Genomic DNA, 22,860 nt, shown 5'->3' on the forward strand with positions numbered 1-22,860 from the left:
CAGGGGAAGGCCGAACAGCTGAGAGGCAGGGGAAGCACTCCTGCCACTCAGCTGTTTGGGCAGGTTTGTGTGGGGGCGTGGCTAGGGCAGAACGGGGCATGGTTGGGGTGGAATGGGGCGGGGCTCCAAACAGATGTTTTCCATCCCCAGATGTTTACATTATACAGTATATCTGTGCTTTGTGTCGATACATGCTTGAACATCAATACTTAATGTGGAATTACTCCCGCTCTGGTGCCGGTAAACAACTGCTTCCTTGAGACGCTTTACTTTTTGCAGCGATCCTTGGCGAACACAACATACAGGCACTTTGTTACTTATCTTCATTTTTTTATGGTATGTCCCAACCTTTTTCATCATGGACCCCTGACGAAGGTTTGTCTGAAACACGGACCATGTCGGGTCCCTTGATTGGTAAAAGGGTTTTATTTTACTTATTTGCATTTTAATTTTGGTACAATAAATTTTTGCCTGCATCTTGTACACAGTCTGCAGTTTTGTTTGTTTCTCCTGCTTGGTTTTTTCTGCAGACAAAGTTAGACTTTCTCCTTTACTTTCCATTTCTAGCACCTCTCCAAAGAGGGCTTTTTCTATATATTTTTTTTTTCATTTTCAGGTCCTGCACTAAGGTTGTCATTGGCACGTGGTCAGTGAAACTAATTAAGACGGAAGCACTTAGGAGGAAATTCTATAAATAGCACCTAAATGTAGGCGCCTAACATGTTTAATAGACTTAATCAGCACTGATAATTATTGAAAGTCAATACCTCATAATTGACATAAATTGCAGCGAAGAACGCAAATAGAATGCTAGGCATGATAAAGAAGGGAATCACGAGTAGATCGGAGAAAGTAATACTACCGCTTTATAGAGCGATGGTCAGACCACACTTGGAATACTGTGTCCAACATTGGTCTCCATACCTAAAGAAGGATTTAAAAGTACTTGAGAGGGTGCAGAGAAGAGCAACTAAGCTAATAAAGGGCATGGAGAACTTGGAATATGAGGAACGACTTAAGAGACTGGGATTGTTCTCCCTTGAGAAGAGGAGACTGCGAGGGGATATGATCGAGACTTTCAAAATACTGAAAGGATTCGACCAAATAGAGCAGGATAAAAAAACTACCGTATTTGCCGGCGTATAGGACGACTGGGCGTATAAGACGACCCCCCAACTTTCAGTTAAAAAATAGAGTTTTGTGTTATACTCGCCGTATAAGACGACCCCTTCTTCCGCACACCTTCTCTACCGCCCCGGGTGCAGCACAGCCGGCCAGGTTCCCTTACTTTTGTGGCACTTCCCCGACCGACCGACAACAGCCCCGGTCCGACAAACCTCCCTGCCCTTAACCGCGAATCTAAATTACCTTCTTACAGCTGCTGTAAGAAGGTATTTAGATTCGCGGCTACAGGGCAGGGAGGATTGTCGGACCCGGGCTGTTATCAGTCGGTCGGGGAAGTGCCACAAAAGTAAGGGAACCTGGCCGGCTGTGCTGCAACCGGGGCGGGGCGGCCGCCCCTCGAACCGCGAGGCTACTCTCCTTCTCCTTACCTGCCATGCCTGCAGCACAGAGCCGAACGGAAGTCTTCCCGACGTCAGCGCTGACGTCGGAGGGAGGGAGGGCTTTGTTTAAGCCCTCCCTCCCCTCCGACGTCAGCGCTGACGTCGGGAAGACTTCCGTTCGGCTCTGTGCTGCAAGCAGAGAAGGTAGGGAGAAGAAGAGCCGCGCGACTGAGTACATCCAGCCCCGCAAGTAAGGGCATGTAAACTGTACCCGGCGTATAAGACGACCCCCGACTTTGGGGATGATTTTAAGGTACTAAAAAGTCGTCTTATACGCCGGCAAATACGGTATTTACAATGTCCAATGTGACACAGACAAGAGGACATGGACTAAAGCTAAGGGGGGACAAGTTCAGGACAAATATCAGGAAGTTCTGCTTCACACAACGAGTGGTAGAAACCTGGAATGCTCTCCCAGAAGAGGTAATTGCAGAATCCACCGTTCTAGGGTTTAAGGGTAAGTTAGATCTACATCTCCTTATGAGTGGCTTAAGGTGACATAGGTAAGGGTAAGCTCGATGCACATCTCTTATGAGAAGCTTAGGGTGATATGGGGACTAATACTATGCCAGGGTACACCTGGCGGGGCCTCTGCGTGTGCGGATCACCGGACTTGATGGACCTAGGGTCTGTTCCGGAGATGGCAATTCTTATGTTCTTATGTTAGGCACCTGAATTCTATTATACTGTATGCATCTTTAGTGAATGCACAGACCTGTCGATGCCCCCTTTTCAGCTACATATAAAAATTAACCCACACATCTTTTAGAGTACTTCCAAGCAAGATCCATCGTAAATCCAAATTGTTGCCAGTTAGCATCAATAATCGATTATTAGAGCCTAATTATTGGTGCTAATTGACTTCTTTTTTTTTTCAATTAAAAATTGCACACACAATTTTGAGCAGCATTTATAGAATGGGGGGAGGGGGGGGGAGAGCTTTGGCATTAACTTTGTGCTTACCAGTGTGTAGTAATGCGATCACTTAGGTGGCAGCTGGGTAATGCTTCCATGCTCATTCCTGCCTATGCTCTGCCCTTGCAACACCCCCTCCCAAAAATTAAATTGCAGAAAGCCTTCTTTGGCATACTATGCCCATATTAGCGGTTAGCACACCTTAGTAAAAGGGCATTAATTTGTACCTGAAGCAATGAATGATTAAGGGCTAGATGCACTAAACAGGATCATTAAGACCGCTTGAGTCCACTCCGATCCGAGTTTTGGCCGATTATGAAAGAGCTATTGATGCATGCAAATGATTTGCATGCAAATGATTTGCATGCAAATGATTTGCGAGGAGGTTCGTTGTAATCCCCATCTCTCCCGTTCAATTGATTGCTGTGAGGTTGGGCAGACTGGATGGACCATTCGGGTCTTTATCTGCCGTCATCTACTATGTTACTATGTGAGAGCGACTCTCACATATGTGCAGAGCCAGCAGGGGAAGGCCAAACAGCTGAGAGGCAGGGGAAGCACTCCTGCCACTCAGCTGTTTGGGCAGGTTTGTGTGGGGACGTGGCTAGGGCAGAACAGGGCATGATTGGGGTGGAATGGGGCGGGGCTCCAGACATTAGAATTCTTACCTCATTGACTTGTTTCAGGAAAACCCTGAAAACATACTTGTTCATGAAATACCTTACAAATAACTGATAAAATGCTTAGCTGATCACTATATCTTGGTAACTACCGATTCTTTCTTTTCTGCTGTTCATCATTGATCTTTATGATTATGTTTTTGTTAACCGGTTCGAGTCCCTTAGGGGAATGATCCGGTATATAAGATCAAGGTTTAGATTAGATTAGATGTGTTCGTTCTTTGCAGGAAGAAATATGGTAACTCTAAATAAACTATTTTGAACATGTGTATCCTCTTTTACTCTCATTTCTAAATTCTTCTACAGGAATAAACCAAAAAAAGGGCCCGGGGATTCCACAGTCAGAAAACGGAAGTCCAGACACAACATAAAAAGGACTGTGGAATGCAATGATCTTGACAAGGGGTTTATTAAGACAAGTCAATTAAAATAAGATAATCTCCACTTCATGAATGACTGACATATGATATAATACGGACCCAACATGGTCCGTGTTTCGGCAAAAAGCCTTCTTCAGGGGTCCAGGTCAGTATTCACTCAATGGTATAAAGAATAACAAATATGGATAAAACCTTGTCTTTGAGTCGCTAAGTGAAAAACTCTTCTTCGCAGAAGAAGGCTTTTTGACTAAACACGGACCATCTTAATAAATGCCTTGTCAAGATCATTGCATTCCACAGTCCTCTTTTCCTGTTGTGTCTAAATTCTTCTTCACAAATGGCATTTTTTAAAGGGCTAGTTCTGCTTATAACACATTGCCTTTAGAATATATTATTCAACATTTACACCTTCTCTTGTCTCCTATTACAAACGTTTCCTTTCATTCACAATCTCACACTCCTCTTTTACTGTTACACTTATTCAGTCATGCTTCACACTTTCATACTTCAGTGCACTACAGACTGACAGCTTGTGATGCTGGCTCTCAGAAAGTTGTACAGGGATTTATATGAGTTAGTAAGCACAGTGAAAACTTTTGCATCTTGCTCTCCTAGAAATAGGGCTGGGTATCAACTGCATCATTTTGATTTCAGCAGCCTAGTGCAAAGGAGTGACTGAAAATTCTTTCTGTTCCCTCATTTAATAATAATAATAACAATTTATATACCGCAAGAGATAGTCCAGTAAGTGTTGGAAGGATCTTGTGCTGGAAAGGGTTAAGTATATGTATAGTGCATAAACTACTTCGGATTGTACCACAGAAAGGTGGTATATCAAATTCATGAATACCGGGTCTTGTGCTTGGGGGGGAGGGGGGAATGTGTGGAGGGTTGTGCTGGAGATCTTATGCCAGGGACCTCTGTTTCAGGGAAGGATCAGGATGTGGGAGTATCAGTGTTGAAGGGAATTGTGGGGGGGAGTGGATCTCCTTGGAAGGGTATTGGAGGCCCCTATATATTTAAGCAGTTTTTATTGAACAAAGCCAATAAAAGTATACATGAGCCAACAATAAACAAAGGGCCCACCCAAACACCTTTTACTAAGCTGCAGGAAACATTTAACATGTGGTAGTTTCAGCATCTGCGTGTGCTTCCCACATGCTAAAAAAATTTTTCTACATGATGGGGGCATGTTTATGGGTGGAGTGTAGGCATTCCCAGCGCTTGTCAGCTAGCACAGCTACAGCACTGAATGCTAACCAATTAGTGCATGGATAGAGCATGAGTAGGGTTACTAGATTTTACTTTAGTAAAATCCGGACCCCCATAAGACCCGCCCCCCCAGGTCTGCCCTGTTCCACCCATCCCCACCCTGTTAAGACCCAGCCTCGCTCCCAATCCTGCCCTAGCCTGGCCCCCCCCCCCCCCATTGCCTGCTCTCATCGGGCAGGAAGGCATCCGCACATACTCTAGGCCAGTGGTTCCCAACCCTGTCCTGGGGGACCACCAGCCAATCGGGTTTGAGGATATCCCTAACGAATATGCATGGAGCACATTTGCACGCCTGACACCTCCATTATATGCAGATCTCTCTCATGCAAATTCATTAGGGCTATCCTGAAAAACTGACTGGCCTGGGGGTCCTGCAGGACAGGGATGGGGACCACTGCTTTAGGCAACTGCCTAGTATGTCAGAATGTCACTCAAGAAATTGAAGCTCAAGCATAGTGTGAAATAAATTCCAGTCTTTATTTGATATCTTCCCCTGCTCAGTACTGAGCTCAATCATGCCCATATCATTCCAACACCGGATCCAAGGTAATGCAGTGAAACAGGTAGGTTTCAGAAAGAAAAATGCTATTATAGCAGTGTCCTTTTATAAAGTCTAAATAGCCACACCAAACATTCAGGTTCCTGATCTTGGTAATCTTCTTCCCTGGAACTCTTCAACAGGCAAGGTGAGTACACAGACTATTGCTTCATAACCTCTCTCAAGGCACCAGTATCCAAATAAAGGTATAAAGAAAATAAGTAAAAATCCAATATGGAAGCCAAACTTCCAGGGCTTCAGCAATAAATACACTGCATTATTAAAGCTGACAACTTCCTTGAAACATATAGTTGCAATCGGGTTTTCTAAGGCATGACATGAGGAGTGCTTATACTCAGCACAAGTATTTTGCAGCTGCAAGACATTCCTGCTCTCTCCACGCTGTGTGTTCAGAACATTGTTTGTTCAAAGGCTTATCTTTAGCAGCTAATCTTTTAGGCACATAACTACAAGATACTTCTAAGTAGGTTGCATTTTTCCTCTGCCTGCTTCATTACAGCACCTGCATTCCACTATCAGCATACAGGCTAAACAAAACAGTCTTTACTTTTAGAAACACCAGGTTGTTGTATTTTTCACTCCATAAGACGCACCTGATCATAAGACGCACCCTAGATTTAGAGAAGGAAAACGAGAAAAAAACCATTCTGAACCAAATTGTGTACTAATATATATAACAGGCTCTGCACCCAGCCCCCCTTACTCCCTGCAAGGCTCTACACCCAACCTACACTCCTTGCCAGTCTCTGCACCCTGTCCCCTTCCCTGCCCTGTAACCTACCCCCTCTCACCTCTGGTGGTCTAGTGGTACGCTGGGACAGGAAGGATCCATCCCAGCTGACTAAAAATTTTTTCCTTGCCCTTCCAATACCTTTTAAAATCATCCCCATACCTTTTTTAAATATAAATATTTTTATTGATGGTAAAACAAATCCAATAAATGACAACAAAGCCGGATAACAGCCAAAGCCACAAGAAACCAGAAAGCAACAATAACAATGTGGTGAAAGAACCATCATAATTTTATGTTATACAGAGAGCACTTCTATCCCCCACCCTCCCAAACCCCATACACCCTAAATATGTGAAATCTCTGTTTACCCTATCAGGGACCTGGACTCTTTTGGTCCCCAAGGAAGAACCACCCTTCACCCCCTCCCAAAGGTTTGAGAAAATCAACAAGAGACTATTTGACCCTAGGTAAATACCCAACTCTGTACCAGCACAACCCCCTCCCCCCCAAACTACAATTAAGATCCAGCAATTGGTGAGAAAACAAAGAAGATCAACAAAAAGTTATTTGGGCTCCCAGTACCTTTTTAAAACACCCCTCACCCCGTTGTACCTTTTTTTTTAAACATCATCTTTATTAGCTATCAAAACAAGTACAACAAAAATGAGCAAATCCAGCAAAACCGTAACCAAAACACAGTAAGCAGTACTATAATAAAGAACTTTTCATATTTTCTCCTGCCTCCCCCCTCCCCCCTCCCACCAATACCCCAGTGTGTACCATATATGATTATGTCCTTACGATCTCCACTCAGACACCGTAGTGGAATGTAGATAGCCCAGCAATAGAGAAGCTGAAAAAACAATTGTAGTTCAGCAGTGTATTGGCTGGCAACAGCGAGCTTTCCGCGCTCCTGTTTGGGCCGGCGCTGCTTTCTGAATAGCTGCCATCAGTTCTCGCGAGTTTTTGGAGGAGTGGTTAGGGCAGGATGTGGGCTGACCTAGACTTAGTCAACCTGCAGGGATAATCAAAGTTTTGACGTCACTGCCTAGACGGAACTTATATGTAGTGAGTTAGATGATGTAAAGACACGTATAAGTTCCCAAAAGGTATCTAAAGTGATCAGAGAACCACTGCAGGGACAAATTAAAGATCTCCCCCCAACCACACACCCTGTGTTCACTGACTCTGTCGCATCCCCACAAAGTTCAGAATAAAAACCTACATACCTGCCTCTGGAACATCAGCACTTGACATAGGAAAGCCTAGTAGAGCTGCAAAGAGGTGGCTTAGAGAGGAAGACCCAGGCCCATAAGCCACTCTAACTACTACATTCATGGTGGAATATGTGAGCCCCCCAAACCCCCTCTAAACCCTATAGTGTATGCCAAATTGGTGGCACCTGCAGCCATAAGGTCTATTGGGGTTGTAGACAGGTGGGTATAGTGGGTTTTGGGTACTCACCATGATCTATAAAGGAGTTCTGGTGAGATGTTTATGTGGCACTTTTTTTTGTGAAGTTCACAGCAATGCCCTGTAAGGTGCCCCACTTCTCTCTTGCCATGTGCAATACAATGTTGGCCTCTCCCATGTCCAAAAGGGCTTGGTGGTAGATGCAAGGAACAGTCTCCCGGAAGAGGTGGTGGAGACAGAGACTGTGTCTGAATTCAAGAGGGCCTGGGATAGGCACGTGGGATATCTCAGAGAGAGAAAGAGATAATGGTTACTGAAGGATGGGCAGACTATATGGGCCATGTGGCCTTTATCTGCCATTATGTTTCTATGTTAATTTGGGTTGCATGTGGAATACTGCATGGCACCTAGCGATGCCTAGGTTGAGGTGCCCTCTGACGCCTAATAATACCTGCATAAAAAGTAGGTGTGGTTAGGGGGCGGATAATAGGTAGGGTTGACTTAGGCATCACTAGGCATTTGATGTACAGTAGATGCTGGGAAATTAGGCCAAGTAAAACCTGGCCTAATATACCAGTGCCTATCTCTAGGTTGCCTTAGGTTTACCAGATTTCCCCGAAAGAAAATCTGGACTTATGTCCAAGCCCCCAGGCCCATCCAGTTCTGCCCACATCCAGGGCAGGATTAACCAATAGGCCAAGTAGGCAAGTGCCTAGGGCCCGAAATGGTCAGGGGGGCCCGATAAAGAAGGGCATCAACATTGTTTTTTCCAAACGGCGATGGGACCCTCCAGCATTGATCGACAACGCTGGCCCCACCCTGATCGGCAAAACGCCCCCCCCCCCCCAATCGACGGAAAGTAAGACAAGCAAGTAACGTGGGTAAGAAAGGCAACAGGAACTGTAATTGTGCAAGCGATGCTGCTTGCCCAAAGCTTCCCTCTGACGCAGCTTCCTGTTTCCGCCTGGGCGCATGGTGGGGTGGGGCAGGGCAGGGGGCCCAGTGTACTTGTGTGGCTAGGGGCCCTCAATGAATTAATCCTGCCCTGCCCATATCCTGCCCCATCCCTGCCCCCGCCCCCACCCGCACCCCTTAACCTGTTTGTGTGTCGGGACAGCATCCGTGCATGCTCGGATGTGACGCGATGATGTGTGTTTGACATCGCCATGTTGCATGCGCAGATGCTGTCCCGACATCAGAAGCTTTTCAAAACCCAAAAGTGCCGGGTTTTGAAAAGCTGTCCAGACTCCCGGACATGTCCTCAAAAGGTAGACATGTACGGGGAAATCCAGATGTCTGGTAACCCTAGGTTGCCTAGCAATGCCTAAGTCCGCTTAGATGTTGCTAGGCATGATTCTATAAATGGCATTGCACAGTTGATTGACAGCCTTGTTGACTGGTCCCTACAGGTGAGGCTGTTTATAGAATCAGGTCCCTAGTGCTCATGAATCTTCCTCTTCAGCTAAAAGAATTCAAAGGGAAGAAGGCAGCATTTCCTGTCATTTTGAAGCAGTGGGGACTTTGGGGGACTTTCATTGTGCAATAACTCATGTAGCTTGTTAGTAGCACAACAAGTTTTGAATACCTCGCTGCACTGTGTATTGGATTTTATAATGTTACATTTAGCTCCTGCAAAAAAAAAAAAAAGAGAAGTGCGAAAGTCTCTTATCCTTTCCTTTCCTTGTCCCCATTAGGAAAGATTGATGCTGACATTCAAATTTCTCTTGTGGAGTAAAAATAATAAATCATGATTTAAAGAGTCACAAAGAATCAAAGGGAAAGGTTCCGCTGTGTTTCAGCAAGGCAGTAAACCGTTTCTTGAACTGTAACAGTAACATCTGGGGTGGCTTAATCTGATTTACGCAGGTTGGTATAGTTTGTGCAGGTTTGATTTGCCATAGAAAAACTAGACTCCCATGATTCAAGTCTGGATTTCATCCAGAAAAACATTTGGATATTTCTGTAATCACATAGAGTATTTGGAGAGATTTTTTTAAACTTCCAGTGTGATTTTCAGGGTGAGCTGGTAGGTTAACCATCCTCCTGGCCTGGGGTTCAGCATAAGGTCATTGTCCCAGCAGCCCTGGATGCCAAGATGAGAAGAGACCTGTGTCCTCCTACTTTCTCATCCTGGGGAACCGCTGTGGCATTTCTGAGTGGAGGAGTAGCCTAATGGTTAGTGCAGTGGACTTTGATCCTATAAAACTTGGTTCAGTTCTCACTGTAGCTCCTTGTGACCCTGGGCAAGTCACTTAGAACTCCATTGCCCCAGGTAAAAAAAACAAACAAACCCAGATTGTGAGCCCACTAGGGACAGAGAAAGTACCTGCATAAAAGAACGAGTACAACACTGCATGCATATAGAAATGAGGAGGAGTGGCTTGTTGGCCCACAGCTGGAGATGAGGAAAGAATTTGTAAAATGGCTGGGCAGACCTAGACCTACTAGGTGCCTAATTTTCTTTCCCAAGCCTGTTCATGGACCCACCTTGGTCAGCTAAAATTGGATGGATAGATGATGCCACCAAGCTGGCCACATGCATAGTGAGGAATCCACCCTGCAATGTTTGCTATTGCCTTCTCCCACCCAGTGCCACTTCTGCCCAACATAGGGCCTCTCAGGCTATAGTACCTGGTATCCCCCAGGTACTAGCCAGGCCTGACCTTTCTTGGCTTCCAATGGTGAGAGCAGGCCTACTTGAGGCAGCTTCTAGCTAAAATTAGGGGGGTGATATTCAACAATTATCACAATTACCTCAGGGTTTCAACATCAATCTGAATCTCATTTACTTAGGACTTCAGCAGTGCCACTCAAAGCTTAACTTTTTTTGTATAGCTCTAAGATTTATGCCATATCTATAAAATGGAAAGGTTTATTGCAATACAACGAGGTTATTTTAAGAAATTTCAGGATGTGTGGAAACCATTAACAAAATATTGTAAAGATTAATTGACATTATTTCCCTTATATTTATCAATGTAAGGTGTAGGAAGGGGGGAATTTTATTATTATATGTTCTTATGATTATGGAATTATATGGGTGGGAGGGATGGGGAAGGGGAAGGGATAAGAATTTAGGAAATGTACCAAATGATTGTTTGTAAGTGATGTATTTATTGTGAATGTGAATGAATATATTTAACACTTATTGTAATTTTGAAAATGAATAAAGAATTAAAAAAAAAAAAAAAAAGATTTCTGCACCAATTTCATCATTAGACCGAAGTCGGTGCATAAATCTTTAAACTATGAGAAAGTCAAGTTTTGAAGGCACCGCTGAAGTCCTAAGAAAATGAGATTCAGATTGTTGTTGAAACCCTGAGGTAATTATGATAATTGTGGTCAAACAAGAGTACTTTGGGTTTTTTAAAAAATTGCCTTTAGAAAATTTAGTGCTCAGCTCTTGGCATTTCAGCGCATAACAGGCACTATAAAACTGCATGCTTTTTTTCAGAATGCCCGTTACCTGCTCATGCCCCTCTCCTGGCCACACCCCTTATGAGTTGCATGCTATGGGATGTAGATGCTCAGGGTTTTAGAATAGCGCACAAGCAGGCGTATGTGCAAACCAAATTAGTGCCAATTAAGTATAATTAATGACTGCTAAGACCCATTAATTCCTACTTGATAGCTTGTTAACTGATTTAGTTGCATCTTGGATATTTCAGTGCCATATATAAACTCCAGGGGATAATGTGTGCATAATGTTAGCACCTTTTTTTTTTTTTTTTTTTTTTACAGAACTGCACCCTCTAGAGCAGGGGTGTCAAAGTCGGTCCTCGAGGGCCGTAATCCAGTCGGGTTTTCAGGATTTCCCCAATGAATATGCATTGAAAGCAGTGCATGCACATAGATCTCATGCATATTCATTGGGGAAATCCTGAAAACCCGACTGGATTACGTCCCTCGAGGACCGACTTTGACACCTGTGCTCTAGAGGGTAATTGTATAAAAGGTTTCTCGCTTGTAAAGACCTTTTTATATATATAAAAGGATTTTATAACATTGCCTCAGAGGTTGCACGTGTAAAATACACGCAGTAACAAAACGTTGTGTTCTTTAATATGACCTGCATATAGGTGTGTTCAGGGTCAGGGGTGGGATGGAGCACAGTTGATATCATGGTTTACCCATGTTCTTTTCGTTACATGCAAACATTTTTGTCTGCAATTTATACCACTTCCCCACACTGTTTTATAAAGAGACAGGGGCATCAAGGTATCTTTCTAAAACAGACTCATAAAATCTGCACAATTTCAACTAAAATGTCCCTGCATTAATTTATACCTGCCCAGGGGCAGATATCGATGTATGGGAGTGTGCAGTTCATGACTCCACCCAAACTTCACCCCAGAATATGCCTATTTGTGGGGGATGTAAAAACAGGTCATTTTGTCATCACATATCTAATTTTTATAAAAGGCCTTTCATATGGAAAAACCTCTTTATAAAATTACCCACATGGTAAGTTATATAGCCAGATATTATGTGTTGTCCATGTTGAGAAATGTATAAAAGATTAAGGGCTCCTTTTACGATGCCACGGTAGCGGTTTAACGTGCGAAATAGCGCATGATAAACTACCAGACGTGCTAGCCGCTACCACCTCCTCTTGAGCAGGCGGTAGTTTTTCGGCTAGCATGCGATTAAAAGTCGCGTGCGCTAAAGCCTCTAACGCGGCTTCGTAAAAGGAGCCTTAAGTTTTTGGCCTGTACCTCATGCTGGCCACATTAGTAGTTTTGAATATTGGCCTAATCTATTTTAGATTTTGGTAAGTAAAATTACTACCCTTTAAATAATAAAGTGATGTTTATGCTTTGTGTAGGTCAGTCCTTAAATAAATTTTGACTTCACAGCTTCTGGGATTGAGTAAGGGGCGGGGCAGTAATGAATGGTTTTCTAACTGTGTAGTTAGAGGTCCAGGCACTAAACATTACTGTACTTGTTAAAAAGCCTGTACAGTCTTTGCAAATAAATTGCTTCTACTAGGCTTGACTGCAAGTTAAACCAGAGTATAGAACTTTACTGTGAGAAGACTCAGAACTCTTGAGCAAAAAATCTCTAATGCAGTAATCAAACAAGGAAAAATAACTTACAGTTCAGATGTGCTGGACAAGAATTTGGACCCCTAGACCTGCCCCCAGGCCTACCTAGTTCCATCCATCCCCCACCCTGTTACATCCCAGTTCTGGAGGACTTAAAGGGTTCATGCAACCCTAATAAAGCACGACAGTTTCAGAAGAAACATGCTGCAGACTTAACTTTTAGAGACTAAAAGGAGAGAGAAAGAGAGAAGGGGGGGGGGGGGGCTATTTTCCCAGCATGCTTGGGAAACAAGCATGCCAATAGAAGAGTCCCATAAGACATAGGAAGCTAGGTATGTGTTCTTAAAAAGCCTATTGCAGGGAACTACAAGACTACAGGGGCTTATTTGGATAGGACTCTTGCATTTCAAGCAAGTAAGCAGCAGTCCTGGTGGGGTAATTGTATTGGTGGAGTTATGTTGTCTTATGGTGCATTTCGAAAAGTAATTAAGTCAGCGTTGTTTGATAAATTCATTTCCTAAATGTGGATATTACTGTTAACAAAATTTTATACTGAATATATTTAAGAAACTTCTTGTATTTTAATTATCTGTATTTCGCTGATTGTCCAGCCTTCTTCTGTGTAAACCGCCTAGAAATTGTTTGATTATGGCGATATAGAAAAATAAAGTTATGTTATAGTTCTATTATATAACCCATTTTCTATATAATCTATCACAGACTTAACTATTACAGGCATAACATATATATAGGGCTACCATATTTTTCTCTGCCCTGTTCTGCCTCCAACTCATCCCATTCCATCCCAGCCCCGTCCAGTTCAGCCTCCATCCCCGCCCCAAGCCCCACCCCTAGCCCCACAAAACCTCCTTCTGGACGAGCTCCAACCGCGTCTGGAGGGCCTGGAGCATGCACGGATGTGTGTGACATCTGCGCATGCTCAGAGGCCCTCCAGATGCAGCTAGAGCACATCAGGGGTTTCCAAAACCTGGACAAATGCCAGCTTTTGGAAAGTCCGTCCGGGAGCCCGGACAATCCCCTATAAAGAGGACACATCTGGGTTTTTCCGGACATCTGGTAACCCTATATATATATACACAAACTACAAGCAGCCTGCCTCCATGCAAATGGAGTCAGAAGCAAGCCTTTAGGCATAGCATCACATTAAACCAGTCTCCACCCTCTCATGTTAGTGGGTATTTGGAAAAGATTAACATATACCTGCATGCAAATTAGGCATTAATGGACATTCCCAAAATAACATATTATGTTGGCCTCCACATGTGCCGACAGGCTCAAAATTTAATAACTGTCTCAAGATCTTCCACAAGCAAAACCAACCCTTTCATGCTAAACTGGTGAAAATGGAATACTTTCCTTTGAAAATGAACTTTTAAGTTTGTAAGATCTACTGTATAGGCATTTTGAAAACTGTCTCTTGATAGGATAGGTTAAGGTTGAACAAAATGTAGAAATATTCAGGCTAATTCAATTCAGTTTTAAGAGAACTCAGTGGCAAAGGCTTCTATCAATATCTTTTTTTTTTTTTTTTGCTGCAGGTTGGTTCATTGAAGAAGGCTTCCAATTCACAGAGTGGGCCTCTGATTTCCAGTCGCTGAGGGAGAGGTGAGCTTAATTCCAAGTTTCCAAGTTTATTATATAATTTGATTAATCGCCTATTCCAAGTTCTAGGCGATGTACAATTGCTAAAATAGCCAAATATGGGTAACAAATCACACAGACATTAATCAAAACAAATTAAAATGACAAATACAAACATTCCTGTACAAAGTTTCAATCAATTAAATTAAGTAACTAATACATACAATATTAAAATAAGAGGGAAAATAATGAAGGGATTACAATCAGTGTTTAATTCAATATATTTAGGGTAAAAACAGGAGGGGAAACAAATATAGTTTATAATAAAATTTTAGATAAAAAGAAACAAAAGCATTATGTTTATTCATTAAGAGCATCTTTAAAAAGAAAACTCTTAAGTTTGGTCTTAAATTTGTCCAAATTCTAGTCCTCAAATGTTTATTTCCATTGTCAGTATTTATGTCTGCCATTTTGAGTTTTCTCGGTAGGAAAAGCAGAAGTAGGAGGACGTGTCCGGGCTTTCCCAGACATCTGCTAACCCTGTGCAGATCTCTTTCATGCATATTCATTGTGGATATCTTTTGAAAGCCAGGTATGCCAGGACCGACTTGGATAGAGATACCAGACGTCCAGGAAAGCCGGACATGTCCTCTTTTTAGAGGACTACCTGGGTGGCCAGATGGACTTTCCAAAACCCGGGAGTTTGTTCAGGTTTTGGAAAGCCCTGACCTCTTTGCCGTGTTTGGAGAGCCTCTGATCATGCACGGATGATGCTCCGGATGCGGCCTGGAAGTCAGAAAAGAAAGACGAGGCTTTGTGGGGGTGGAGATGAAGGCGGAATGGGGCAGAGCAAGGCGGAGCTGGGAGCGTCCATGTGTCCGAGTTTCTCCATGGAAAAATCTGGTAGCCCTAGACTTTGGAAACACTGTCCTAGGCCAATAATTCTCAACATAGCCCTTGAAAAATTCCTAACTAGTGAGATTTTCAGCATATCCACAATGAATATGCATGAGAGAGATTTGCATGTGCTGCCTCTTTTTTTATGCAAATCTATCTCATGTATATTCCTTGTGAATATCCTGAAAATTCGACTGGTTGGATGTGCTCCGGGGACTGTGTTGAGAACCACTGCCTTAGATTCACAAAATCCTTCTTCAAATCCTCATAAGGTTTTGTCATTTTAGCAACTTTGAAACATTTTGTGACGTACAAATTTTATCACTTTACTTTAGGTTTACCATATGGCTCCAGAGAAAGGAGGACTGATTGATATATCCAGGTTTTAATTCCATTGCTTTCAATGGAAGTACAGTCAAACCTCGGTTTACAAGTGCACCGGTTTGTGAGTGTTTTGCAAGACGAGCAAAACATTCGCAAAATCGGCGCCTCAGAAACCGAGCTTGACTCTGAGAATCTCACAGAGAGCGAGAACTAGAAGGCCTTGAGCATGCGCAGATGCTCAAGGCCCAGCACAAGGAAGAGGGAAGATATTCGGGCACCAGCACCGGCATGTTCTGTGCGTTGGTGCTGGTGCCAGTGCCAGATGGGGTTATGCGAATGTGTTTGGGTGGGTGGGTGAGTGGGGGATGCCAGATTGCAGCGGGGGGGAGGGGAGGATGCCGGGTCGTAAGGGGTGTGTGGAGCAGCGCCAGTGGCCTTGGGGGGGGTGGGGTGTAAGGTACAGCAGCGCTGGTGGCCACAGGAAGTGGGGGAAGAGGTGGAATGAATCAAGCGAGTTTCCCTTACATCCTATGGGGAAACTCGCTTTGATATACGAGTAAATTGATTTACGAGCATGCTTCTGGAACAAATTATGCTCGTAAACCAAGGTTCCACTGTAAAGCCAGGATGCTCTATCTGCTCTCCTTATTTTCATTGCTTTCCGTGGAAGTAAAGCCCAGATGTCTTAATCCGTCCTCTTTTTTATGGAGCCATATGGTAACCCTATTTATCACTCCTATCTCTACATCATTTATGAATATATTAAACAGTATATGTCCCAGTCTGTTGCTTAGTTATCTTGTATTCAACAAAAGGACATGGCCTCCTATGTCATGATTCTTTAACCATCTAAGGCAGTGCCACAGCGAGATTCCGGGTGTGCCTCAAGAGGCATGTCATGTAGGTGAGTCAGCTGGCACCTCTCTTGCTCTCTGCACCTCCTCATCAGTGTAGTCATTTTAGGGTTAACAAGCTCAGGGACCGGTCTGGAGATCCTCTTTGCATGTACAGACATTGATGTGATGACATCACACATGCGCATCAACGTCTATGTATATGCAGAGATCCTCCGGAGTTTAGTGTGCTTGGAAAAGTTTGTGAGACACTGATCTAAGGAGTTATTCATAATGAACTTTTTCAGCATTTTCAGAACATCCACATACTCTTGAGGTCATCCCCTGTAAAATTACTGCCAGGGGTCATTAGTGCCATTTTGAATCCCAGTGCAGTCCCAGGCAGCAGCAGAGAGGGACCACTCCTACCTGGATCCCTGGAACTACAAATGGTGACCCCTGGATAGGTTTCAGAGGTGTCAGGGGTGAGGGAGATGGTGAATTCCAGGTGGAAGGTGCATATCCCCGGAGGTGGGGCATTTTACTTCAGGGGATGGTGTTTATCATGTTGGGGGGATGGAGTTAAAGCAGTTTACAGTAAACAAAACAAAAAAAGGGATAAAAATTTTAAAATCTATAAGGACAAACAGGGTAAATTGATCATAACAAAAAGGACACAATTTGGATAAGAAAAAGGGAGTGATTTGCAATATATTAGAGGGAAGGACAAAAAAGGAAAACAACAAAAGGGAAAGGGAAAAAGAAAAACCGTATTAGCAAGAAAGAGAAAATAAAAATAGAAACTTATAAATGGGTTGTTTTAAATGCCATTTTAAAGTAATAAGTCTTTAATTGAGATTTAAAATTTTTTTAAAAGATATTTCAGCCCTTAGAGAATTCCACAGGGTAGGGGCCATTACTGAAAAACTGGAATGCCTGTGAGTGTCCAAAAACATGTGACTGAAAGATGGAACAGTCATCAAGTGTTAGGCGTCAGAGGGTGCCTCAAAATAGGCGTTACTAGACGCTGCTCTGAATTTCACACGGATCTCTTGTGTTATTATTTTTTTAATCAACCATGCCATTTAAGCTAATTGAAACAATTTGGGTTGTGCGTGGATTTTACCCTCCCCCCTTTTTACAAAGCTGTGGTAGAGGTTTCTACCGTGGCGCAGAGTGCTTAATGCTCCAACTCTGCTCTGACGCTCAACCTGAATTGTTTCAAATAGCTGAAATGGCATGGTCCAAGGAGAGCACTGAGGTAGACACAACTTAGCTGAGTCTGATCGGTCGTGTTACACCCTGAGGCAGCAGATTTGTGAAACGCTGGCCACTGTCGGTGTACCGATCAGCTACAGATAAGTTTAAAAAATTTTCATCTATCTCTTTGTGTCTTCAACAGTACAGCACAGAGTATCTTCAATTTTGAGGAAGGTTTTTTGCCAATGAGGTGACTGCTTAACCACCTTTAAGAAATCTCCAAGAGGTGGGAGGTGGAGGTGGGAGGGCCCTTGTCTGAGGCTTTTTCCTTCTTGTTCAACCTGTTGCAGAGCCTGGGCTGTCCTGTTAATTTCGAACTTGACATTTATTCATTAATTAAAGTGAAAGTGTTACTATATATGGTAATTAACCACGCCATTGAAGTTAATTGATAAATAAAATAAAAAAATAACACAAGAGATCCAAGAGCAGTACCTAGTAACGCCTATTTTGAGGCACCCTCTGATGCCTAACCCTTGCTGACTGTGCCATCTTTCAGGCAGATGTTTTTGGACATTTACAGGGATTCCAGTTTCTCAGTAATGGCCCCTACCCTTTGGAATTCTTTAAGGGCTGAAAAATCTTTACAAAAATTTAAGTCTCAATTAAAGACTTATTACTTTAAAATGGCATTTGAAACAACCCATTTATAAGGACCATAGTTAGGCATCGATAGGCATCCACAATCAGGGCGCTTAACTAGAGCACCATGTATGGAATCTGGTCCGTAGGGCTCCTTTTACAAAGCCTTGGTAGCAATTCTCCCGCAGCAAATGCACCGAAGCCTATTCAATTCCTAAAGGGCTTCAGTGTATTTGTCTTGGGAGAATTGCTACCACGGCTTTGTAAAAAGGGGCCCTTAATAAATGGAAAAAATAAATGTGCATCAGTGAGAGGTTTGCATATTGACTTTTCTGATTTTACTCTTCTTCTTTTAAAGAAATATTTCTAAATCAGGCATTATGAATTTGATCCCTAAAAACTGTACTTTCACAAGACTATTTTCGATACTGCTCTTATGGAAAAAAAATCTAAGCTAAATCATAAAAGTTCTCTTTACTAATGCCTGATTTTAATATGGATCAGTTTTGCTTTTACAAACCTGTTCTCAAAGTGAGTTATATTTCAAGCTCAGTAAGCAGGTACCTGCTCCAGAGCACATACAGTTTAAGGAGGTCATTCTATAAAGCAGTTTCCACTTGTAAAGCATGTGACTTAACATTTGCAAGGATTAATATGTATGTACAGTATATCGATATTTCTGGGAACATAATTTGGGGAGTATGTAGGGATGCAGGTCTGATAGTTCTGAACCAGGGCAAGGTCAGCACACAGGCAAGATCAGTACACTGATCTAAGGCTCTGTGAAAGAAGTATGAATCCTTCATCATTCCTTCTCCCCTAGCCATTCTAAAGCAAGGGAAAATGTTATCACCTTGTGACAGAATGCTGAGGCATTCCCCCCTCCCCTTTTGTCACAAGACCCCTGTCACACATTTACCCTTATCTTATTCCTTATCTTGTTTAAGTATTCCTTATATGGGCAGCAAACAGACAGTGCCTACGTGCCAAAGCAGGCCTCTGTCACGCACTGAGTTTAAGGTGCTTAAGGAGCATGCATTATAACCTTTAGACTGTCACATGCTATAGTATAAGTTTTTAGACATATTAGATATGTACACAAGGGAATCACTTTATTGTAACCGTTATAATGTATTCTGATGTCACGTGAGATAGTAGCTTTGAGAATCACATTAGATATGTAAACAAGGGAGTTACCTTGGTATAATCCGCACTGTATATGCATGATGAAACTGTAACCTTGCAAAGCATTAGCTAAGTAATTAAGGGAGTTAAGAAACTCAATAAAAGGGTTAGCAGGCTCCCATTTAGGGTCGCCTCATCCCAATCTGAGTCGTGTGAAGCCTCATTTCTACAGGAGTATGGGGTGTGGGGGGGGGGACACACAGGAATGAGATTATTTTATTAAGACATCTGGAGGGGCATTTTTGAAAGAATATTCAAGACAGACTTGGGACAATAGCATTAGTCACATACAAAATTTTAATGAACCAAGCTCTTGCATTTTTAGAAAGGCTTTTAATCCCTTATATTCCAACAAAATCTTTAAGATCTGAAGAAAAATCTCTCATCTTAGTCCCTTCACTAAGACACATTTATTCAAGGAGGGACACGATTTTTTCTGTCACGGACCCTCAAATTTGGAATTCGCTCCCAATTAATTTAAGGGAAGAAAAATCGCTTAATAAGTTCAAAGGTCTCCTGAAAAGCTGGCTTTTTAAGGACGCCTTTAACTGAGTTATTTGAACTCTATATAATCAGGATATTCTTTAGTGAACTAATAATGCTGTTAAATGAAAATTGAGCGGGTAACCTTTTCCCATCCTATTGTTTCTTTACCCATGCCCTTTTTATTTATTTATTTATTTATTTTTATTTAAATATTTTTATTGATTTCAATATAATATCAAGTAAACTTGTACAGAAAGTAAATTTAACCAAGCATATTACAATCATATAAATCCATATTTAAAAAATTAAGCAGTTATAAGAAAAACTATTATGATAAAATTAGCTCAAGTCCTCTTTAGATCCAAGAATTTAATTGCTAGAAAAACAAGCAAAACAACCAAAAGAAGTAATGGTATATCTATAGATCGGGAAGGGAGTTACTATTTTCTTTTAGAGTTCAAGCTTGAATTTTCTCCTTGTCCAGACGGGACATAGCCAGAAAATTAGTCAAATGTTGGGGCTCAAAGAATACATATTTAATTGAATAACGGACACTTACAAGGATGCACTTACAAGGATGTCTTAAGTAAAAAGTAGCCCCTAATGAGATGACCCCCGGTTTCGAAAGAAGAAAGTCACGTCTACGTTTTTGAGTTTCCCTTGAAACATCAGGGAACATTGAATTTTACAACCAAGAAATTCCTTCTGTTTGTTCTTTAGAAATAGTCTCAATAACCAAGATTTATTGATAGAAAGAGCCAATGTAGCTACTAATGTTGCAAGTGTTACCACTTCTTTGTCTGAGTTCTCCAAAATCTCAGTAATATTCAGTGCTTGTCCTTCAGTAGGGTCAGGTTGCTGTTGATGCAGAATTTTACTAGGGAGATAATAGACTTGAGAAAAAGGTGGAAGATTACCTTCCGGAATTTCTAAAATTTCTAATAAATATCTCCTGAGCATATCTCTAGGTGTAACCATAGTTGTTCTTGGAAAGTTTATCAATCTTAAGTTATTGTTACGCGCCTGATTCTCTAATGACTCCACCTTTCTTCTAAGATTCAAATTATCTTTAATTATAGTTTCCTGGAGTAGTTTTACTGAAACCATATCCTGCTGGGTCTTTTGAAGAAAGGTATTAGAAGTCATAGAAACATAGAACATAGAAACATAGAAAGATGACAGCAGAAAAGGGCTACAGCCCTTCAAGTCTGCCCACTCTTCTGACCCACCCCATCAAGTCTGAGTGCTAATGACCCAGTTCCTTAGCTCGACCCCCGTAGGGTTCCCACGTGGATGTCCCATTTATTTTTAAAGTCGAGCACGCTGGTGGCCTTGACCACCTGCACCGGAAGTTTGTTCCAGTGATCTACTACCCTTTCTGTGAAGAAATACTTCCTGGTGTCACCATTAAATTTCCCTCCTCTGAGTTTGAGCGGGTGCCCCCTTGTGACCGAGGGTCCCCTGTGGAAGAATATATCGCTTTCTGCCTCGACACGACCTGTGATGTACTTAAATGTCTCAATCATGTCTCCCCTTTCTCTACGCTCCTCAAGAGTGTAGAGCTGCAGTTTGCCCAGTCTTTCCTCGTATGGGAGACTCTTGAGTCCGGAGACCATTCTAGTGGCCATTCGCTGGACCGATTCAGCTCAAAGCACATCTTTTTGGTAGTGTGGTCTCCAAAATTGCACACAGTATTCCAGGTGAGGTCTCACCATGGTTCTGTAGAGCGGCATTATGACTTCAGGTTTGCGGCTGATGAAGCCTCTATTGATACATCCCAACATTTGCCTTGCCTTGGATGAGGCCTGCTCCACTTGTTTGGCAGCCTTCATGTCTGCACTGACGATTACTCCCAAGTCCCATTCTTCTGAAGTCCTAGCTAGTGTTTCTCCATTCAAGGTGTAAGTTTTGCATGGATTTCCGCAGCCGAGATGCATGACCTTACATTTCTTAGCGTTGAAGCCCAGCTGCCATGTCGAGGACCAGTTTTCCAACGTGATCAGATCCTGCGTCATACTATCCTTAAGATTGCTTTCACTTACTATATTACACAGTTTGGCGTCGTCGGCGAACAGTGTTACTTTACCCTGAAGCCCTCGGGTCAAGTCCCTTATGAATATGTTGAAAAGGGATGGTCCCAGGACTGAGCCCTGCGGTACTCCGCTAGTCACCTCCGATGTCTCAGAGAGGGTGCCGTTGACCACCACCCTCTGAAGTCTTCCACTCAGCCAATCACTGACCCTTGCAGTTAGCTTCTCACCTAAACCCATCGATTTCATCATGTTTAATAGTCTGCGGTGTGGGACACTGTCAAACGCTTTGCTGAAATCCAAGTATACTATGTCCAGAGACTCTCCCAGGTCTAGCTTTCCCGTCATCCAATCAAAGAAGCTGATAAGATTGGATTGGCATGACCTACCTCTAGTGAATCCATGATGATGGGGATCCCTTAGGTCTTCCTCATCCAAAATCGTGTCTAATTTACCTTTAAGTAGAGTTTCCATGAGTTTACACACAATTGATGTGAGACTCACTGGTCGGTAATTCGCAGTCTCTGCTCTGCATCCCTTTTTGTGCAGAGGAATGACGTTAGCTGTTTTCCAGTCCAGGGGGACTCTCCCCGTACTTAGGGAGAGATTGAAGAGCATGGCTAACGGTTTCGCTAGAACATCGCATAGCTCTCTGAGCACTCGTGGGTGCAAATTGTCTGGTCCCATGGCTTTGTTCACCTTGAGTCTTGACAGTTCTCTGTAAACATCAGCAGTTGTGAACTCAAAATTCTGAAATGGATCTTCCATGCTTTGCTTTGTTTCCAGCCGTGGCCCGTGCCCTGGTGCCTCGCAGGTAAAGACAGAGCAGAAGTAATCATTCAGCAGTTTAGCGTTATCGGAATCTGTTTCCACATAATTCCCGTCTGGCGTTCTAAGGCGTACTATCCCATTTGTGTTTTTCTTCCTGTCGTTAATGTACCTGAAGAAGGATTTGTCCCCTTTCTTAATGTTCTTCGCTAGAGTTTCTTCCATTCGAAGTTTGGCCTCCCTGACTGCTGTTTTGACCGCTGCAGACTTTGTCTTGTATTCAATGTTTGCATCTTTCTCCCTGGTGCGTTTGTATGAGAGAAATGCTCTT

General features: G+C 42.8%; 1 protein-coding gene across 4 annotated transcripts in view; it reads left to right on the forward strand.

Moving 5' to 3' along the window:
• CPNE4 (copine 4) overlaps positions 1–22,860 on the forward strand; it is an 879,187-nt gene that overhangs the window by 111,817 nt on the left and 744,510 nt on the right. For 3 of the 4 annotated variants that reach the window (XM_033930001.1, XM_033929997.1, XM_033929996.1), the window contains exon 2: positions 14,122–14,188. The gene's annotated coding sequence lies outside the window, so the exon portion shown is untranslated. Of the gene's footprint in view, positions 1–9,211; positions 9,384–14,121; positions 14,189–22,860 lie in introns of all 4 variants that reach the window. The other variant, XM_033929998.1, reaches the window with a different exon arrangement.

Source organism: Geotrypetes seraphini, chromosome 2 (genome assembly GCF_902459505.1).
Source record: "Geotrypetes seraphini chromosome 2, aGeoSer1.1, whole genome shotgun sequence".
Classification (NCBI taxonomy): domain Eukaryota; kingdom Metazoa; phylum Chordata; class Amphibia; order Gymnophiona; family Dermophiidae; genus Geotrypetes; species Geotrypetes seraphini.